Source organism: Nicotiana tomentosiformis, chromosome 2 (genome assembly GCF_000390325.3).
Source record: "Nicotiana tomentosiformis chromosome 2, ASM39032v3, whole genome shotgun sequence".
NCBI lineage: Eukaryota > Viridiplantae > Streptophyta > Magnoliopsida > Solanales > Solanaceae > Nicotiana > Nicotiana tomentosiformis.
In genome coordinates, this window is record NC_090813.1 from 144,790,628 (window position 1) to 144,798,301 (window position 7,674).

The following is a 7,674-nucleotide window of genomic DNA, read 5'->3' on the forward strand; positions in this document are numbered from 1 at the left end:
TAAATTTTAAAGAAATCATTTTCCCGAAATAGCATCCCGCGTTTTAGCCACCCTTATCACACCGCATGACTTCTAGTAGTTCCCCTACTAGCCATGCGTTTCAAGCCACCCTTATTTCACCGCATGCATTTCATCACCCTGACCTTATATCACCGCAATGACTTCTAGTAGTTCCCCTACTAGCCACGCGTTTCAAGCCACCCTTATCTCACCGCATGCGTATCAATATCACAATATTTCACAAATCGCACCTCAAGTTCCTAAATATCACAGCATAATATAACTTGCACCTCAAGTGCCCAAATATTACAGCATTTTACAAATTGCACATCAAGTGCTCAAATCTTACAACATATCACAGATTGCACATCAGGTGCTCAAATCTTACAACATATCACAAATTGCACATCAGGTGCTCAAATCTTACAACATATCACAAATTGCACATCGAGTGCTCAAATCTTACAATATATCACATATTGCACATCAGGTGCTCAAATCTTACAACATATCGCAAATTGCACATCAAGTACTCAAATCTTACAACATATCACAGAATGCACATCAGGTGCTCAAATCTTACAACATATCACAAATTGCACATCGAGTGCCCAAATATTACAACTTGTCACAGAAATCAACAATACATTATTTTCTACAATAAGGAGCCCACGACTCGACCATAATGTGCACAAAAATCTTAACAAAATAAACGGAAGCGAACAACTCGACAAAATAATATTTCACATAAAAATCAAGGTGGCAATCATACCAAATCATCATGTAAAAATAATTTCAACAAACAAGGATATAGGCATGACAAATAAAGGATTTAATAATTGCCAATAATTTCCAATTTGATACATAAGGGCGTATAATAATTTTAATCAATGAAATTTGCACATATAAACCAAGTACGTACTCGTCACCTCGCGTACATAGATTTTAATTACAGAATTTGCACATAATACTCAATGTCTGAGGAGTAATTCCTCCACTCGAGTTTAAGCAAGACACTTACCTCGACGAAACTAAGTCAATGTTTTAAATGATCTTCGTGAGTGAAGCCACCTTCGGACGGCTCAAATCTGAAATTCACCCCTTAATAATACTACGATGGTCCACCACACTAAACAAATTTCAAACTACAACAATGCAAAACAATTGCACCAATATTAGTAAACTAGTTTCCAGATTTTTGGTCATTTAGACATTTTATCAAACACCTAGTAGGCATGAATCTCTACATATCTTAACCATAGAATTAGTTCATCCAACTACTACCATTTACCAACAATTTATCCCACCATCATTCTTAAACAATTCATAACTTCCAACATCACATACATGACCATCCATCCGCACCCTACCAACAAAATTCCATCAAATAATCACCTTTCAATCTCTACAATGGTTAGATTTCATCAATACTAGTGTACAAGTAATGGAATTTCACATCAAGATAATGGGGATAGCTTACCTTGAAGAAGAGAGGAGTTGGTAATTTTGAGAGAGTGAAGAAGAGCTCCAAAATTCGTCCAAATGAAGTGGGAAAAATGAACCCCGAAATTGTATCTATTGGCCCAGATTTCTGGGTTTCGGATGCTGCCCCGGATGCTATGGCAACACTTCACTGCCATCCCCTCTTTCGGATGTGGCCCCGGATGCTTTGCATCCGCAGTCTCTTCTGTCAGCCTTTGGTAATTTGGTCATAACTTCTTGTAGAAAAGTCCAGATGACAAACGGTTTGAAGCGTTAGAAACTAGACTCGAAGATATTTCATTTGATAGGATGTGCATCACATAACACCTTATATATATGTAGATAATCTCATTCTAAGTTAGGTCTTGTGCCGAAACATAACAAATCGATCTGGAATGACCTCAAATTTTGCACACAAGTCATAAATGACATAACGAAGCTATTCAAATTTCCGGAAATCGAATTCCAAGCCCGATACATCAAGGTCAACTCCCAGTCAACATTTTTCTTAAAATCTTCCATTTTCCAACTTTCGCCAAAATGCGTCGAATTCTCTTACAGACTTCCAAATCCAAATTCGGACATACGCCCAAGTCTGAAATCTCCATACGAAGCTATTGACACTATAAAAATCTCATTCCGGAGTCATTTTGCTCAAAAGTCAAACTTCAGTCAACTCTTTTCAACTTAAGGCTTCTAACATGGAATTTATTCTTTCGAACTAATCCCGAAATACTTGAAAATCAAAACCGACGATTCACACACGTCATAATACATCATATGAAGCTATTGAAGACTTCAAATAGTTGGAAGGAGCGTAAATGTTCAAAATAACAAGTCGGGTCATTACACCCAGTTCATGGGAATTTGGGGGAAAATTACGCCGCCCCCTCAGAAAATCCGCAATGGAGGAGGAGCATAACTCTCTCGATTTCTACCGGGTGCAATCTGATATCCCGAGTGGTGGAACTTGCTAACTATATGAAGCCTTTGGATTTAGAAAAAGATTGGGAAAAAATACTGGCTCTCTCGGGAGAATGCTTGTTGAATAATGTTATACACAACGCTGTAGCGGTATACTCTTCATTTCCTTTGTTATTTCTTCTATATTTGATTTAGTAGTATTTTGAGTTTGCCTTTATTGTTACGCAGACCAATTTTCTTGCTTCTGAGGGCCTCCAAAGGTTGATTCGGGAAAAGGAGGAACTTACCTCCGAGCGGGATCAACTTTAGGCCGAGCAGGACCAAACTGTTGCTCGCCTCTCAGAACTTGAAGCCAAAGCTGCTGAAGTTGTTGTGTTGGAGCCTTGTTTACAACAAAGAGAGCAAGAGTAAAGAGACCCTTAGCCAAGAGATCGCCCCGCTAAGGGTTTAATTTGAAGAGGCTAGGGCCAAATGGGTTGAAGTCCATTGTGTCGTTCTTGCTGCATTCGATCGCGATGCTGCCTCTACTAAAAGATTGACTAATTTAGAGGCATCCTTGAACTCCAAAATTGAAGAGCTTGCTACTCGGGTGAAACATGCCCAACTGGAAGAGAAGTGTAAGAGTACTATTGAGCATAACAGACTGTTCAACTCTATTGTCCGTGATCTCGATGTTAGCCTTTGGTCCGTTAGATCCGTACAGGAAAAATTTTCTGCCGAGGTTGACCAACTTAAATAAGAACTCAAGCACCGAGTGGATTCCCTCATTATTGAAAAATATATGTTATGTATAGCATGAGGAGAAAAACCTTGGAAGAGGCTAAAGCGGGTGTCATCGATTTTGACGCCAAAATTGCTAAAGTCCGTGAGTTGGAGTCAGCTGCTAAATGGGGATTTTCGGCCAAGCCTGATGCTTTCGGTTCTTCTGGTTCCAGTTCTAAATACTCGGGAACTGAAAAGGAACTGGAAGGCATAGATGTTGAAGGCCAAAATGATGAAGGTCAAGATATCGAGCCGGTGGAGGATCTACCCGCTTCCCCTGGGGGCGCGTATGCTTCTTTCCCTCCGGGTTTCGGAGATGCAGCAGCTTAGCGTTTCATTTATTTTTCCAACTTTTGTAATTTTGCTGTTTTGGCACATTTATTTTTAAATAAAAATACATTTTGCTCAAGTATTGAATGAGACTTTCTACGTTCTTTTGTTTGAACATTTATGCAAGTTTAGTCTTTGTGTTCTATCCTCGTATCATCCCCCATGTTCGAATGTTCGAATACAAATTTAAACACTAGATGTTTTGCACCATCGAGGATTCTACTACTTAATTGCTAGATATCTTCAATTCGGTAACAAACTTCACTTCCCCTTAGGAATTTATGTTATCGAGCCAAAGAATATATCCCCTAGTGGATTGCACTTATGAACGGTCGGGTAACCTTTGTTCGATAGCAAACTTGACTTCCTAGTAAGAACTTTGCTACCGAGTAAAATATTATCTAACCGTCCATGTGGTTCTTTGCTTGTGTGCCTTGTTATTAGAAGGTCTTATTGCGGTTGTTGAAACTTTTCTTCGTAGTATGCTTTCCGTTGCTGCCTCGTTAAAAACCTTGCCAGAAAAACCCAATTGGGACAAAAACTGGACGAAGGGAAAAAGAGTGCAGCACATACTTTCAGTACAGGTGATAATCATCAACAATAATATCTCTTGAGGTGTGCCACATTCCAGTTGCTAGGCAACTTTTCTTCATCTTGATTCTCTAACTCGTATGAACCTTTCTCGGTGACAGATGAAACCTGGTAGGGGCCTTACCATGCTGGACCTAGCTTTCCTGCATTGATTTCTCGGGTGTTTTGAGTTACTTTCCTTAGAACCAAATCTCCCACTTTGAAATAATAGAGTTTGGCTCTTCGATTATAATATCTTTCTATTCTATGCTTTTGAGCTTCCATCCTTATATGCGCCAAGTCCCTACGCTCATCGAGAAACTCCAAATTGACTAACATTACTTCGTTGTTTGCTTCTTCATTTGCCTGGAAGTATCTCAAGTTAGGCTCCCCTACTTCCACCGGAATCAAGGCTTCTGCTCCGTACACAAGGGAGAAGGGAGTCTCTCATGTGCTCGATTTGGCCGTGTTCGGTATGCCCATAGTACTCTAGGTAGTTCCTCGGGCCATTTACCCTTAGCTGCTTCCAATCTATTTTTGAGATTTTGTATAATTAGTTTGTTTGTTGACTCTGTTTGACCATTTGTGCTCGGATGATAGGGTGAAGATATGATCCTTTTGATTTTCAAATCTTCGAGGAACTTTGTGACCTTTGTGCCTATAAATTGTGGCTCGTTATCGCAGTCTATCTCTTTTGGTATTCCGAATCTACAAATTACATTCTCCCACAAAAGATCCACCACTTCACATTCGCCAATCTTCTGATAAGGACCTGCTTCAACCCATTTAGAAAAATAATCAGTTAAAATCAAAAGAAACCTTACCTTACCAAGGGTCTAGGCAGTGGTCTGATGATATTCATGCCCCACTTCATGAACGGCCATGGAGACAAAACTGAGTGCAATGATTCGGCTGGTTGATGTACCAATACTGCATAGCGTTGACACTTATCGCATTTTAGAATAAAAGTTTTGGTGTCATGTTCCATTTGGGGCTAGTAATATCCTTCCCTTACCAAATTTAGTACTAGGGAATCTGCGCTCGAATGATTTTCGCATATCCCTTCATAGACTTCTTGTATAACATAATTAGCTTTGGAGGCTCCCAAGCATCGGGCCAGCAGGCCTTGGAAAGATTTTCTGTACAATTGGCCTCCTTTGAAGCTATATCACGCTACTTTAGCGCGCAGTGCCCGGGATGCCTTGGGGTCTTCGGGACACTTCCCATGCTCAAGATAATCAATGATCTTGTTCCTCCAATCCCGGACCAAATTAGTCGTATTTTCCTCATAGTAGCTATCTGCATCCAGAATCGAGTGCATGAGCTGTACTACCGTACCGAAATCTGATCCCTTCATTTTCATTGATGAGCCAAGGTTAGCTAATGCGTCTACTTCTGAGTTTTCTTCCCTCTAGATGTGCGTAATTGACCAGTCCCAGAATCGAGCAAGCGGATCCTGAACCTTCACTATGTATTGTTGCGTGCGCTCCTCTTTGGCTTTGAAGATCCCGTAGACCTGATTTACCACCAGCTGGGAGTCGCATTTGATTTCTATAACCTCGAAATCTAGTCCCCGGGCCAATTCGAGTCCTTCAATCAAAGCTTGATACTCTATTTCGTTGTTAGTCAAATGGACTATTCTTATGGTCTACCTTAGGGTTTCTCCCGAAGGCGTGGTTAATATTATTCCAAGCCAGAACCCATTTACATTGGAAAAGCCGTTCGTAAATAGGGTCCAAACTCCTGATGTCAATTCTGACACCATCACTGCTTCTTTGGTTGCTAGAGGCAGCAATCCCGGACTGAAATCGGCCATAAAGTCGGCCAAAACGTATGACTTAATCGCAGCCCTAGATTTATATTCTATGTCAAATTCACTCATTTAGACGGCCCATTTGTCCAACCTACCCAAGAGTTTGGGCTTATAAAGGATATTCCGCAGGGGAAAGGTGGTCACCACAACTATCGGGTGACATTGGAAGTAAGGCCTTAGCTTCCGGGCGACGACTACGAGAGCTAAGTCCAGCTTCTCCAAATGCGGGTAGCGAGTTTCTTCTCCCGTTAAAATTATACTAATATAATAAATGGGAGATTGTGTACCTTCATTCTCATGGACAAAAATGACGCTCAGCACTACCTCCGAGACTGCTAGGTAGATTAACAATATTTCACCTTTTACGGCTTTGATAGTAATGGAGGGCTTGACAAGTACCTTTTCAAATCCCTCAAAGCCTGCTGGCATTCGGAGTCCATTCAAAGTTGTTCTTCTTTTTTAGTAGCGCGAAGAAATGGTGCATTTCTCTTATGACCGGGAAATGAACCTGCTCAAAGCGGCCAATCTCCTTTGAGCCTTTGAACCTCTTTTACTCTTGATAGATAGTTTGGGATGTCTTCGATGGCTTTGATTTTAGCGGGGTTTACCTCAATCCCCTTTTGTGACACTAGAAATCCTAGGAACTTAACGGAGCTGACCCCGAACTCGCATTTCTCGGGATTAAGCTTTACGTTATGCTTCCTTAGGATGTCAAAAGTTTCTTGCAAGTGCTCAAGATGATCACATGCATTCAAAGACTTAACAAACATATCGTCTATATAAACTTCCATGATTTTCCCTATCTGTATTTCAAACATCTTGTTTACGAGCCGCTGATAAGTGGCTCCGACGTTCTTTAGCTCGAAGGGCATCACATTATAGCAATATGTGCCAAAATTTGAAGTTTTCTCCTCATCCTCCGGGTTCATCTTAATTTGGTTGTACCCAGAATAAGCATCAAGGAAACTCAATAACTCGTGACCGACCGTTGCATTAATCGTTTAATCGATGTTTGGTAGTGGGAACGAGTCCTTTAGGCATGCCTTATTCAAGTCCTTATAGTCTACGCACATGAGAAAATTATTGTTCTTCTTAGTAACTACTACTACGTTAGATAGCCAGTCTGGATAATTTACCTCTCGTATCGAATCAATATCAAGTAGGCGAGTTACCTCTTCTTTGATGAATTTATTTCTGGTCTCGGCAATAGGACGTTTCTTTTGTCTTACCGGAGGGATGCTGGGATCCAAGCTTAGCTTGTGTACGACCACTTCCATCGGTATACCTATCATATCCACATGCGACCACGCAAAACAATTGGCATTAAATTTAAGAAATTGAATAAATACAGACCTGAGCTCGGGGTGCAGTCTTGTCCCCAAGTGGAATTTCCTCTCCAAGAAATTTTTAAACAATGTGACTTGATCAAGCTCTTCCGTTTTGGACTTTGTTGCGTCTGTCTCTTCTGGAACAAGAAAATATCTTGGCACTTAATAAGATTCCAATGCCTCCCCCCTGGTTGACTGCACTTGATTCAGGAGCAGGCGTTGGTTTCTGTAATTGCTATGCCGCATTCTCCTTCTCTTTGCTATTGGAGATCGAAATTGCATACATCTCCCTTGTCACTGGTTGATCGCATTATATCTGTTTAATCCTCTCGGGAGTTAGAAATTTCAGTAACTGATGATACATTGATGGTACAACTTTCATCTCGTGCAACCACGGTCTTCCCAGGATAATGTTGTATCCCGTATCACCATCCACAGCCTCAAAAAGGGTCGTCCTCATCACCC